The 15,664-nt window shown below is 35.0% G+C and overlaps 1 long non-coding RNA gene across 3 annotated transcripts; it reads left to right on the top strand.

The window, feature by feature from the left end:
- The first annotated feature begins 370 nt into the window (after positions 1-370).
- On the top strand, positions 371-1,897 carry LOC149647023 (uncharacterized). 3 transcript variants are annotated; one of them, XR_016371779.1, is made up of 3 exons: positions 371-540; positions 637-1,056; positions 1,636-1,897. It is a non-coding gene; the product is annotated as an uncharacterized LOC149647023 (long non-coding RNA). The 3 variants fall into 3 exon arrangements; XR_016371777.1 differs by having other exon boundaries at positions 614-1,056; XR_016371778.1 differs by lacking the exon at positions 1,636-1,897 and adding an exon at positions 1,124-1,520 and having other exon boundaries at positions 614-1,056.
- The last annotated feature ends 13,767 nt before the right edge of the window (positions 1,898-15,664 follow it).

Genomic DNA, 15,664 nt, shown 5'->3' with positions numbered 1-15,664 from the left:
GGACTTACGTGGTATAATCCTAGCTAAAATCATAGAGAAACGTACTGTTGGACTTACGCTGTTTTACCGCTAATAGAGCGAAGTTTTTTGTTTACTAAATGCGTCGTCCGCTCTGTTTATGGGCGAGCTTAAGGCTAATTTTTTCACTTTTCATCTAAAAGAAGGGGTTAATTAGTCCCAATTTTATTTTATTCTCGTAAATTAAACTTCATTATAATTTAATACAAAAGAATTTAAAGTTAAGATTTAGCCGATAATTTTTAAATTCACTGATTTTACTAAGCCTCGGTCAAAAGTTCAAGACAGGCTGATAGTACTATTGTAGACTAGAGACCAATTGGCCGTGTTGCGTTCGTTTTAAGGTGTTTCACCTGGTGCCATATGCCAACGATAGCCGCTAATTAGGTAATTTGTTTAAATTAAATCAATTTTTGTTGTTTAAAGTAGATCAATGCAAACTACGCACAAGGGTTCGTTCCCTGGTTTCTCGACTGGTGCCGTCAGGCAACGGTTACCGCTACGAAGATACGTTTTTTACTGGTAAAATAAATGATAGATTCAATGACACTATCACTAAACCCTGTCACCAAATCAACCAATATTTTTAATTCAGGTCCTTCCAATCATTTGTACTAGGTAACAATTGAATTATTAATTATTTTGCGCTCATTCTAACGTTACCTAAGAAAACAATAAACAATGGCCAGATTACCAACGATAAACGCTACAGTGATTATATCTGGTGAAAGCGGTCAACGGTAACCACTGCGTAGATCATTTTGTTTGTTTAAATTAGTGGTAAAATAATAGGGAGCTAACAGTTCTGACCCTGAAACGTCACACCCTTCTATCTCTTACTGGAGTTTCATCCCCCCTAACGGTTGGAAACAGTATTCTACGCGCAAAAATGCCAACCAGAGAGGGGCTGAGTGACGTCAGACTATCTCTTCGCCTTAGCCAGTTGTTAGCTCCCTATTGATAGATTAAATCACACGATCACTAAACCCTGCTGACAAACCAGTTTTTTATCCCGGCTCTTGCAATCATTTTTATTAGGTAACAGTTACGTTTTTAATTACTATTTATAACCGCTATTTAGAATAAACGTTTTTGTTTAAATTAGATACATTTTTGACGTGTAAAGTAGATTAATTCAAACTACGCGGAAGGGTTCATTCCCTGGTTTCTAGACAAGGGTTACCGCTACGAAGATACGTTTTTTGCTGGCAAAATAAATGATAGATTCAATCACACTATCACTAAACCCTGTCACCAAATCATCCAATATTTTTAAATGACGCTATGCCAATAATTCTTATAGGTTAACAATTTAAATTTTAACTATTTAGTGCTTATTCTAACATAACCTGAAAACAGTAAACAATGGCCATTTTTCCAACGATAACTGTGCAGATTATATTTGGTGCCACCGATAACCACTATGTAGATCATTTTATTGGTTTAAGTTAATGGTAATATAATTGAATAATTAAATCACACGATCACTAAACCCTGTCAGTAAACCAACCAATGTTTTTTATCCCGGCTTTTGCAATAATTTTTATTAGGTAACAGTTACGTTTTTAATTACTATTTATAACCGCTATTTAGAATAAACTTTTTTGTTTAAATTAGATACATTTTTGATGTTTAAAGTAGATTAATTCAAACTACGCAGAACGGTTCATTCCCTGGTTTCTAGACTGGTGCCAGCAGCAGCAGCCAACGGTTACCGCTACGAAGATACGTTTTTGCGGTAAAATAAATGATAGATTCAATCACACTATCACTAATTCCTTTCATCAAATCAATATTTTTAATTCAGCCTCTTCCAAGCGCGAAATTACATATTAAAGGGATGTACAGTGTGTTAATTAATTAATATAAAATTTGGATAAATATGTAACACACTATCATTACTAAATTTCCGAAGAGAGGAAAAACGGTTGAAATTAGTTTTTTTAAATTTAATAAGCAAATTTGGCTCAGAAAAAACCCAGCGCCAGAAGCCTGTCTTATAAAATTTTCACAAGATGATTCGTTCAAGAATGTCTAGAATTAAGTCGCATAGAAGTAATAAATATTTCACCTAAGTCAGCTGACTTGGCCAGGCAGGGCATAGCCCACTCGATCCATGCTCACGGACGCTGCTCTGCATCTTGCATAGTGTTACGCGTGATCTAGTGGGCTATGGGCAGGGTAAAGAAATACGGGGCTGCCAGGCTGTCTCTTACACAATAATGATGGCCATTATCCTTCATGAGAAATGCTTCCTTGTCCAGTGTGGGAAATAAGACGATGGCACAGGGCAAATGACCAGTTTAAAAATAAAACCACGGGACCACTAAGAAAATGCAAGGGTAACCAGAGTCCAGACATTAACTCAAAAAGTTTAATTGTCCAATTCCCAAGTTTAGCAGACGACGTGGTCAAATATTATTATATAGCGCGAGCAGCTTGCGTCCATGAGCGCGGATCGAGTGGGCTATGCTTGCAGGAAGAAACTTTGTCTCAGTTACACCTTGAAGGAGAGAGGAATGGAGTGGAAACCCCCATACCTATAGCGTTGCCTGTGTACCCCCACCTACGGCATCGTAGTCCTCCCAGCATCCTCAGCGGTTAGGTAGGGTCGTACACTCGTACTGGATGAAATTGTAAAGGGCGCCCCCTCTATCTTAAAATTAGAAGCTAGCTCTCATAAAAATAAAATGGCGCTACGCGGCAGCATTTAGCAATCGCCTACCGAAGGGTAGGGGCGTGCGCGAGGTACATTGGGAGAGATACGGTGCCGTAGGTAGCCCATCATCATTTGCAATCCATCTCAACTCCCTTATCCCTGGTTACACTGCTACAACGAAAACCAAATACCAGCAACATAAGTCCAAGCCAGTCATCTGAAAGACTCAAAACGATGACTCTGATTCTTCGGAATTTGAAATATCAGTAGAAATGATTCTAGATAATCCTCAGAGTTATTTTAAATATTTTAATACTCAAAGCCAGGGGATAAGGAAAGGCCAAAATAATTTTATTATGAAAATTTGATGTTTTCAGTGATAAATTAATCACATTGGTGATAACTGATTAAGTGGTACCTGAAAGCATTAGTAACTAACTAGCAATATTAGGTCCCTTATGCTTACGCTCCCCTATATTTATGTTTGTGCTTAGTGCAGATTTTAAAAATGCCACAGTTTCTTAACAATCTTAATTAAAATGAAGACTGAAGGAACAGATATTAATAAAAAATGTCTTCGTGGACAAAGACTTGAAAAAGTAAATGATAAGAAAACAAAATGGAATGACCGAAGCAACAGATATTAAACTTTTTCTTTAAAGACATGATTATAAAACATCAATTATTTGAAAAAAATACTTATCTTCGTTTTTTTCACCAAAATTACATTTGCACAAAAATTTTGTATCATCAAATTTTCCATTCTTTTCAAAATGGTTCGTGTCAAAGATTTACTATATAACAGAAACATGCGACATCGTTTATATTTACAGCTAGATTTCAAGTGTAGACCATGATAGAAACAGTTCCTCGTTAGTGATATTTAAAAGGATTGCAGCTTTTCATTTGAACTACAATACGTTTCAATACTGGAAACTAAGCCCAATAGTGAAATAAATACGCAGCCCACCATTTGTTGGTGTCCATTTACGTGTTTCTTGTTATACGGTTGCTCTACAATGTGTTCCTCATAGCGAGTTGAAGTCATACCAAACTAATTCAATCACAACTTTTAAAACAGTTCTCACGCACTCATTAATATACCAAAGGTTTTTTGTTAATAATGTCTTTTATCCAGATTTTAATGATTCATTTATAAAACATTTTAAATCATCGACCCAAAACCAAAGCACCCTAAAGCGACGTTTAAAATGTCAAACATGATGAAAGATAAAATTTCTTCCTTCGGTTGCATTTAGTCGTTTTAAACAACGTTTTGCCTTATAGTTCGAAAAGAGAAACCTTTAAAAATAACCCATATCCATACTCGGATATTTATTCTAATCCTTTTCATTTGAAAACTGTTAATGCCACAAAGGATATATAGAATGAATAATCTGTCTTTCGAAAACAATGCAAATGTAATTTTGGTGAAAAAAACGAAGATAAGTATTTTTTTTCAAATAATTGATGTTTTATAATCATGTCTTTAAAGAAAAAGTTTAATATCTGTTACTTCGGTCATTCCATTTTGTTTTCTTATCATTTACTTTTTCAAGTCTTTGTCCACGAAGACATTTTTTATTAATATGACATGTGTTGGTGCTCAGGTATGCGGAATCTTTTGTGGTATAACTATGTACAGCTTCCTCTGTATTTGCATGTGAAAATGACGGGAAAGCAATTTGAGTTTGACTGGACGTTCATTGTCAAGTCAAGCAGTCAGGAATGACAGTTTTATAATAGATGGTTGGTTAGTTCAAACGAGTTAACTAATATATGCACAATGCCCTAATACTTTTACTCTCCTAAGGTTTCTGAACAATTTGAATTTATATTAAGACTGAAGTGACAGATATTAATAAAAACTGTCATTGTAGACAAAGACGGGAAAGTGTAAAAGATAAGTGTAAAAAATGAATTGCCTGAAGTACAGATATTAAAATTTTCACTTTTGAAGACATGATCATAAAACATCGATTATTTGAAAAAATTCTTATCTTAGTTTTTTCACTAAATTTCATTAAACTCAAAATATTTTTCTACATTATTTACACAAGTATTTTGCTCTATATAGTAGTCCAGAAAAAATGGTATCTTCAAGTTTTTTGAGGGATACTGGCATGATACTAGGTTTTAGTTCAAATACTCCAATTTTTATATTTTATAATTGGAAATATTGCCAAGCAAAAAATTACAAAGGCCGTTCTACTGTGATGTAGTTATTAATGTTCAAAAGATATTTTGGGAGCGTTAATTTTGATATTTTTAAAACTTTCAAATTAACGACTACGATTTTTCAAGATTTCACACAGTTTTTTGTTCAACCATTTTCTGACTATTTAATTCTCCTTATGGGACCGAATACTCAAAACTAATTGTAAATTTTTGATATAAAATAAAATGTTCACGCGTACTACTTTTAAAATGATGCTCATGTTTCATGACAAAATATTTTGACTAATTTTGGTGAAAAAAACTAAGATAAGAATTTTTTCAAATTATCGATGTTTTATGATCATGTCTTCAAAAGTGAAAATTTTAATATCTGTTACTTCAGGCAATTCATTTTATACACTTATCTTTTACACTTTCCCGTCTTTGTCTACAATGACAGTTTTTATTAATTAGTGAGAGGGGGCATCCCGCTCGGAGAGGAAAGAGAGAAAAGAAAGGTAGTTTAAATCTCGCGGGCTTTTTTGAGTGAAGGGAAACAAGGTTTTAGATACATTATTTGATTCGTATGGTTTTTAAAAATTATACTCTAGTGGGGTGCACAATTTAGTTTCATTAATATTATTTGAAATGTGACGTTATTAGAAATTAAGGGGATACAAGATTGTGTTTCAGAAATGTTTTTAGTTGTACGATTTATTGGAGATCAACTATACGGGGGGTCACGTGAGCCGTGTAAAATTACTATTAAGGCCCAGCCCTTGGGCCATCTTGTTATTACACACTGTCGGAGGATTTTGTACGTTTTCAAAAATGGGGGATTATGACCGGGGGTCTTTTGTCTTGGGGGTATATAGTCCGTATACCCTCTTTTTTGCATTCCCTGATACGGGGGACTATGTTCGGTGTTTTATCTTTTAGTATGTAGTGCGTATGCAATGTTAAAACTATTTTAAGGTACCGTAAATTCGCTATTGTTGTTCTCTCTAATATTTCATTTCGTTGTTCTTGTTCTCGATATTGTTGCACTTCGCTAACCTTGCTCTCTTTATTATTGCATTTCACTGTTGTTGTTCTCGCTATTATTGCATTCGAGGATGCCCATTTCCGCACAATTTTAGAGAATCATAGCCCAATTCCGCACACTTTTTATGGCCCATTTCCGCACAGTTTTTACATTGAAATTTTAGTTCACCATTTTTTACCATAACCCATTTCCGCACAGTTTGCAAATAAAACATTTTTATTTTCTTGTTGATTAGGTTAGGTTCGGTTCGTTTAGAATTAAGTTTGGTTTGGTTCGGTTGGGGTTATCATGGGGTTATGTTTGGTTCGAATAGGTTTTGGTTTCGTTAGATTATGCTACAATATAGGCATGCTATTAAACTTGTGATTTGATCATTGTATTATCATTATCGATATAGTTTAGGGTTAGGTTTGGTTCGGTTGGGTTGGCTTAGGATCGGTATGGGTTAAGTTTGGTTTGGTTCGGTTCGTTTATGCTACAATATAGGCATGATATTAAACTTTTGATTTGACCATTGCAATATCACTATCGTTATAAAAAAGCGTATTGATAGACGTAAGCATTAAACCAAGTTTGATTTTGTTAAAAAATAGAAGTAAAAGGAGCATTTTTTAATTCCGTTTGTAAAATCTGCATTAAAAATAAATCTATCGTTAAATAGCATCGATTTTATAATCATAAAACCTCACATTTTGGCTATTTTCGGTCCAAGCGGTCAGCAGCATAAGTTTAAGGTTTTTAAACTGTAAGCAACAAAGTAATTTTTTTTGCAAACTGTGCGGAAATGGGTTATGAAAAAGTGTGCGGAAACGGGCTATAGGTTTTTAAGGTGTGAAAAATAAAACTGTGCGGAAACGGGCAACCACCATTGCATTTCGCTATTGTTTGTTTTGATGAAATCATACGCTTTTTTAGCATTCGACATTTTATTTACGATATTGTGACCTGATACCGGGGTCGGGGTTGTTCTCTCTTTATCTGTGGGGTTGGATACTTCTGAATTTGTATCTTTGGGGTGGTATACTCTACCAGACTTCATTAAAATAGAAGTGGCGAATTTAGTTCTTAAAATAACAATTAATTATCTAAATTTTTTTAAAGCTAAATGGAAAGAAAGGTATAGCTTGTTATATTTCCCCATCCCGCGGGCGCCAGCCTTGACTAGCTGAGGCTCCGCTCTGCCTCTGCCTGTATTACGGCTTATAGGTAGTTAACATACGATGACACTACTCTGCCTCTACTTTTATTATGGCTTTTGGGCAAGTTAACATGGGATCACACTACTATATGTCTTTCGTTTTCGTTAGCTTTTCGCCAAAAATGAAATCATGGTGAGAGTTGGGGCTTTTCTAAAGTGAGATAAGGTTTGCTTCCGATGGTATGTTAACCATTTCCTGCTTTTCATGTTGGGCGTTTTCCCTTTGCAGCCTGCAACTAAATCCTCTTCATTTCTGGACTGAAATTTCAATGTCGAGGTGTGTATTTTTTTGTCGGTGAATATTTTTGTGTATAAAAACGAGAGTTAAGTTACACCAGGGATAGATTTATTTTTTAAAAAAATAAATCTATCCCTGTTTAAGGATTATGCTATGATAACGATGCTATCTTCATCGCATGTGCATTCAATATGGTAGTTTTCGAATCTTTACTACTTTATATTAGGTTTCGTTGTAAAGGTATTTAGCTGTTATTAATTTTGCTAAAAATGTTTTTAGCGTTTAAAGATTTCGAGCTAATTGTAATTCGCAAACTTTGCTATCGCTATAAAGATATTTAGTTATTGTTGCATTTCGCTGTTGTTGTTTTCGCTATTTTGACCGTCGATATTGTGCCTTCAACATTTTGGATTTCGCTATTTTGACCTACAAGCCCCGACCCCACCCCCGACACTATAGAGATAATCTAAACGATAAAAACTCTAAATTTTTTATCGAATCTCTATAGTAGTGTGATAGAGTGTCTTACTACTGCGCGAGCGATCCGGGTTCGACTCCCGGATGTGATAAGGAAAATTTTTTAATTAATATAAAATCTCTAACCGAGCTCAGCTGCCCATATCCGTGGTTTTTGAGGTACCATCGAGTTCCTTTTAAGATAAAATCTAACGATAACGAAAGCGACAACCCCGGCCACTACTACTACGTCTCGGGTCAAACTAAGAGCGTCATCGTATACTACGATGCGGCTAAAAATAAATAAATATTAGCAATTGGTTTTATTATGCCATATTTTGCTGATTTATTACTATTTTGTTCTTACAATCCTTAGTTTTAAAATAATTATTTAGAAAATGTTTGGATCTAGTGTTCATTTTACGTAGGCCGGAAATTGTTTTAAGTTAATTAAATCTTTGCGTTCCCGGGATTTTGTTTATTTAAATACCATCGGGAAAAACCCGAAGTGCGGGTTTTCGGTGCAATGGGGTTGTCCAGTAGCGTCGCTAGGGTTTGAAATTTGGGGGGGCTAAATCTGGGCAAACTAGTTATTATAAGAACTTAATAAAAAAATTGCATCATGGATTCATTGGAAAATGTGTAGACCTTTAAAACTATCCGTAAATTTGTGACAACCTGAAATTATTCGCATTTTAAAGATATAAAACCTTTCATTGATAAAAACTACGGAACCGATTTTGAAGTATTTTATTTTTAGTTTTGGTTAGCTTTTAGTCCACACTATTGGGACTCCCTTCGAAAGAACATGAAACATTTTACTTGTCTCCATCTGTTCTTTTCTTCAAAATTGTACTGTTTGATATTGAAATTCATCTCTGCAGAGATGAAACTTAAAGAATCTATCATTATAATTTTTTATATATTGCTGCAGAATTTTAGGTTGCTAACAGCAATTTTTGGTAGGGTTTACGGATTATTTTGGGGGGCTAAGTTTGGAATTTGGGGGGGCTATAGCCCCCCAAAAAAGGCCTAGCGACGCCACTGGGGTTGTCCCACAGGACCGAATCATAAATCCGCCAAAGTGCGAGTTCTTCGGTCGAATGGGATTGGGTTCGGTTGATTGGGATTCGGCGCAATGGAAGTAAACCGTGGAACTTAGGGGACTAGAATCCTAAAAAATACCATGTTACAAAAATAAAAATTAAAATAGAAAATCACAAATAATAGCTAAAATGAATGATTCGTCTTAATAATTAACAATGATTTCCGCCTGAAAGACGCTGGCAAATGTGAATGGTGAGCCAAATGTGAATTGTGTCCATGATTGGTCCCACAAGAAATGAGGCAAGTAAACGTTCACCACCCAGTAGACCTCAACACGGGTGGAAGGCTAAATACAACGGGGTTACACCACACCTGGTTCCCTTAATGAATCGTTTAAGATTCCGTAGATTAATTTTCCAGGTACCATTAGCACCATGCCTCTACACTTTCGCTTTAGTTGGGAAGGGCGCCGGCGCGTATCAACTTGGCGCACAAAACGCAATGGTTAACCAGCTCTCGCCACCGAGGACCCAAGCAGGAGCTTACGCAAAGGAAAGAGAATAGGCAGCAAAACAAGGGGGTCCCAAACTTCGAGAGTCATAGAGTAAGATACTAGAACAACTCTGCTTAAAGCTTTGAGACTAAAAATATGAATAGAAATACTAAGACAACTTGAATAAGTCACCCTTCAATTTACTTACAACGAATCTGACCTGTGGACCTGCGTTAATTATTTGATTTCCAAGAAACAGTCTTGGAAACTATACCCTACCAATACATATTCTGCAGTGGTACACTCTAGTTTATTATTATGTGTACGCTCTTTATTGGAACACGTGTTTTTGGATTACATCTCATACGCTAACTCGAATAAAGGTTTCATTAGTTTCCAACTGCTGGCGCGCAAATCATTCTTGTACGCAAAAAGCGCAGTAGGGGGCGCGGGAAACGGATCTAACGAACAAGAGAGTCGGTACGGTTCATTTTAAAAGGATTTTAATGAGTTTTGGTGATATCATTCGTAGCCTCGACTCTGATGACAGATTTTTATATGAAGTGGGTTTGACGTAAATAAATCATCGTTAATATTACTGTTTTAAATTGAAATCGTGTGACAGATGATTATAATGTTTTGGAAAATTGCAGAGAGAGATGATTTATTATGTTTTTGAAAATTCAAGTTTCTGACATGTAATCAACCGAAGACTACGTTATAGCACCATATACTAAAAACAACCAGGTTGTTCAAGCAGCTCTTAGCGTTAGGTACAAAATAAATCGACGTGTCCCGTGGCCTACGAGTCACTTATTACTATTGGATAAGGTACGATAGTGGCCCCTCTAACGGGAAAGTGGAGCGTAAATGTATTAAGACTGAACTGAAATTATTAGGAAAATTCCATTTTGACTGGATCTCATGATGTTATAATGTAGTCCATGACTTGTATATATGCGCATTTTGGCCATCAGGCGAGCATAACCTCGACACAGTCTGAACAGCGATTCGAAACTCTTTTCCCCAGTCATCAAGCTCAAGCGAAACCCAGAATCTTGGTAAGTAATTTTCTGATCATAAAGCCGTTTTCTTTTTTTTTCGAAGAAAAAATACGTTTATTACTTTGAATATCACGCCACCAACTTGGAAATTGGTCAGAAATGCCAGAAATCCTTTACTACGGTTGTAAGAATTACTATCAGTTATGAGGACCGCTTTGAAAGATTTCATTAAGTGCTCCGTTTTTTGCGCCTATTAAATATTTCAGGTACATCAAAAACAAAAGTTTTAGCTTAATGTTAGCTTTCGATTTTTTAAAGGGTATGGGTAGCTTTAATTTCATATCATATTTTATGTCTAAAATAGCCAAAACTTACACATACGAGTCTCTACTTTCGAAATATCAAAATTTTATTTTAACAAGCATTTCTATGTTTAAAATTAAATATCGTCAGAACTCCGTTCGACACATCTTATACTCTTATCTTCCTGACATTTTTTGTCAGGCTTCGAAATGTTTCGCTTTTATAGCTTTATTCTCTTAATCCGTTACTTTTAATTTTGGGAGAGCTCAAATTTTTATAAGTGTTCTGACCGACTGAAAAATCGAAACCATAAGTCCCCGTTCGTCGCGTAACTTATAAGAATCACTCCAATCAATAACAAAGTCACTCAGTTTTTTTGCTTTAGACGAATTCAACGCTTTATTCAATTCCAATCAACTCAAATTCTTTTATTTCAAACTGTTCCTTTACTTTAACTTTTCATTTGTATTATTTTTTCCGTGGTATCTAAACCTTTTCCATTTCTTTTATTTCCGTGGTATCTAAACCTTTTCCATTTCTTTTATTTCCGTGGTATCTAAACCTTTTCCATTTCTTTTATTTCCGTGGTATCTAAACCTTTTCCATTTCTTTATTTCCGTGGTATCTAAACCTTTTCCATTTCTTTTATTTCCGTGGTATACATAGTTTACAGGCGTAGAGGATTCCTATCATTAACACCAGGAGACCAAGCGACTTAGAGTGTAAAATCGTCTGCTATTTTACACTCTAAACCTTTTCCATTATTCTTTCCATTATTATTTCCGTGGTACCTTTCAATTTTCTAAGTTCCATTTTTATAAATACAGAAGTAAATATTTGAAAAGACTAAAGAAAACAAAAGCTTGTAATAATAGCAACAATAATACTAAACAAGTTGGGAAAACCAAAAAAACCTCTCCGAGTCGAGACGAGGGCTAACATTTAAAAAAAAATTACTTTTTAAACAGAGGTCAATCAGCCAATGAGAAAAACCGGAAATAAATATCACAAATTTTGCGACATATTGCCAAGTGCATTTGTAAAGGTTAAAGTGTCAAATCTTTTACTACATAACCACAATAATTCAGATCTATCACTTAAATCAGTCTTTTTCTTCTGCTTTAATGTGTATTTAACATTCGGCTTACTCCAAACCGCTAAAACCTCCTAACAAATTACACGAAAGAAAGTCCATTTTGGTATCCTAATTCATAGACCTAATCGTAACAACATTTATGGAAAGATAAAGTATTAACATCCATATTATTTAATGGAGTCTAAATTTGCGTTTACGCTATATATAAATGTAGTAAAGCTGAATTAAAAAGTAAACACCAAATTTGAAATATTAATATCAAAAGATATTCCTGGATTATTGAGATGAGACAGAGCTTTACAGCTACAAAACTACTAAAAGAAAAGTAATGCCGAAATATATTTAAAATATTTACATTTAGAATTCTGCAAAAAGAAATTGTTAATTTAAACTTTCTTTCTCCCCCTCTCCCTCTTCCCCCTCTCACTTATATACGTCGCGCTTTCATTCGTTTCTCACCTAGCTTCTGTCGTGTATGGACTGTATGCTCTCTCCGTATCGTGTACGCGTCTGGCACAGGGACAGGTGCTTGGGCCCTTTTGTAAATTTTACCGGAATTAAAATTCCGTGTAAAATTGAAAACGACCTCGGGAAGTTTTCAACACCGTGTGTTCTTAATATATAATATAATAGTGTACAGAAAATGTGTAAATTGGAGTTGACTATTTGGAATGTAGGAAATAATCCGCCCCGGACATAATCCCCCGGTCATTTTCCCCCATCAGAGAAGAAATGGACATAATTCCCTGACGTAGGCGAAAAAATCCCCCGGACAATTCCCCCCACCCCCGAATGGAGGTCGGGTACAAATTCTCCCCCAGCCCCAGGACAAATTCCCCCCAAAACTGTGATTTATAGGTAGGGAAGTCTCCATTATATTAAGTATATAAAATAGAGAACAATATTATGCAAAAACGAGTAATGTTATATCGGAAGTAAATATAAAATGTAATTTTTTGGAAAAGTCATTGAAGATAAACAACAATATTTTGGAAAAGACGTAACATTTTTAAGTTATCTATAAAAAATTTCTAACCTAAATCTAACCTAACCTAACCTAACCTAAACTAACCGAACCGAATATTGACAAACTGAACGTAAATATTGAAAGTCATTGAAACCACCAATTAACAATTCCAAAGCAAAAATTGTTTCGTATTTGTAAATTTTCACCATATTTACGCTAATAACTTTTACGTAAACCTATTTTTGCCCTAGAACAGAATTAGGTTAGGAGGACGTCTCTTCCTACTTGGAGCGGTTATAAACTTCAAGTACAGTAAAACGGCTGGCTTAAATTATTTTGATGATGAATATAATAAAAAATAAATCAATATTAGCAAAAGCGGATTATGCTTCACACATAAGTACGTAAGTCCCACTTTTCCGCTTTGGCCATAGATTTCATGACATTCCCGAAGTAAAAACTAAGCAGACGAACAAAAAAGCTTTTAACCAATCATAAGCCCCATAACCGTAGATAGCCTCTTTAATGCCAGACCAATCGCCGACGGCTATTACTATTTTCTTGCATGGGACCTCAACTCGACCTCGCCGTCGACCTTACCGGGAAGCTCGGAAAGCAAATTTGCGGTATCAATCGTTAGTCGTTATATTATATTCAACGTTTAAAACTGAAGTTTCGAAAATTTTCGAGTCATTTAAAGGGTATGGGAATTTACAATTTCATATCATATTTTAGCACGAAAGTGGTATTATATATATAGTTTTTATTGTGCACATTAAACAAACTTTTCATTCATATTACACTTTCAAGTCTCTACTTTCAAAATATAAAGTTTTTAATATAATTGAACCAAAGTTTCTACTTTTAAAATCCATTGGAAAATCACGAAAACTCGGTTTTGATATATAAATAATTTTGTCTTGTCAGCTTGTTCGGCTGTTTTATGACATCACTATGACGTTGAGGAAAAAGCGCGGGAATCCTATACGCGTCTCGAGCTCTGTCCATGCTTCTCCGCTCTGGGTCTGATAGCGGAGAGAGTGGCACGATCTCGCGTGTGTGACGTCAAAAACAAGAAAACGTTGTAGCCTTTCTTAAAAAGTGGATTTTAAATAATTTCTTATAAAGCATTTTCAAATACATATTGCGAAATAACTAGAAATCGGAGAATTATAAGCTTGATATTTTTGAATTCACAGTAATTAATTCTATCTTTTGCTATATAAATCAGAGGTTTTTCAAACGAAGCTTCTCATACCCTTTAATAAGTCTTCAACTAAATATTATAACAATTTTTTAATTTCAACAGAAAAATAAATCTGCCAATAATAGTAGACTGGATAACTGCTCTAAGCCTAGTCTAGGTATCAGCGTTATCCCGATTCCCGAGCCACCGGCGGCTGGGCTCGCCGTAGCCGCGAGAACAGAAAAATATCCTCGTAAATAAAAAAAAAACAAAAAAAACAGATACACGGCGTCTTAAATAGTCCAAGCAAAAGCTACCCAGATTGAAAGATCATCGTACCTTACTCCCAAATAATCTTTGGCATTGTGAATAGTTTTAACTAAAGAATATTTTAGACACCCTACTTAGTCTTTATAGTAGTTCCCTAATTTTTGTGCCTTGTAAATTGGTTCTCAAGGCGGAAGGATCGCAAGGATCCGAATGAGTCGCGTTACTGAATTATGTTCCTCCGCGTAAGGAGAGGTTCTTTCCTAGGAGCTTAGAGAAAATCGTATACCTCCCCAGGCCCATGTTACGTACTTCATATTTAAAGCCTAATCGGCTTCTGATATTAGCAATTGGTTTTATTATGTCATATTTTGCTGATTTATTACTATTTTGTTCTTATAATCCTTAGTTTTAAAATATTAATTTAGAAAATGTTTGGATCTAGTGTTCATTTTACGTAGGCCTTAAATTGTTTTTAAGTTAATTAAATCTTTGCGTTACCGGGATTTTATTTATTTAAATTCTATCGGGAAAAACCCGAAGTGCGGATTTTTCGGTGCCATGGGATTTCCCCATTGGACAGAATCGTAAATCCGCCAAAGTGCGGGTTTTTCGGTCGAATGTAATTTTGGTCGTTGATTAGGACTCGGCGCAATGCTACTGAAGCCCATCCTTTTAAAAGTCCCAAATGATGTTTCTTAGGATTTATTAGCATCACCGAGTTACTTGGAAGGGTTCATCAGTTTAAATTGTTATTTACTTAACAGTTATAACATGGCATCGAACAACACTTTCATGTACTACACTCTAATGATCATTGCGGTTCTTTCTTTTGTTATTTCAATGGCAAATCAAATTGAGGGTAAGTTTTCTTTTATTAAATTCGTATTAAAAACTAGCCAATCGCTAATTCTAACCAATAAAGATATTGAAATTTAAAAATTAGTATAATGCAGCTTTACAAATTCTTTGGTCTTCAGAAGAATTCACGAAAATATTAGTTTCCTACGTGCTAACTTAGTATAGTATTCATGTTTTCTAAGTCGCCAAAGTACCTGATCCGTTCAGATTAAAATACCTAAGAGATTGGTTTTACAATATCTCTATTAATTAGAAGTCGATAAGAATGATGAAGTCATTCTCGTAACAATTAAATCGTTACCATTAAAAAATAAAATAAGTACTTCTTTTTTCACGGAAACTATAAAGCTTGCAGTAAGTGTCACAGGTTTTTACATTGGTTGTGGCATCAGTCTTTCAAAATCACTAATGACTTTTCTTACGTGTAAAACCTTTGAAAAAATCAACAGGCTTAGGTAAGTTAACTATGAATATTAGCTGTTGGTTTTGGCTACGGCGAAGAAGGGATCAGAATAATACTAGAACATGAAATATTAAGTTTTGTTTACAACACTCTTAAAACGAAAGGTGTGATTTAGCACCCTTTGTCTTCATTTTTACGGGTCCAAAAACAGCACCATTAATATGGTTAGATAACACCTATGGAAGCCTTAAATGACCCATTTTCAA

This window comes from Phalangium opilio, unplaced genomic scaffold, assembly GCF_054372755.1.
Source record: "Phalangium opilio isolate 3A_F unplaced genomic scaffold, DU_Popi_V2 ptg000089l_1, whole genome shotgun sequence".
NCBI lineage: Eukaryota > Metazoa > Arthropoda > Arachnida > Opiliones > Phalangiidae > Phalangium > Phalangium opilio.
The sequence above is the reverse complement of the archived record's forward strand: the minus strand, read 5'-3'. Positions and strand labels throughout refer to the sequence as shown.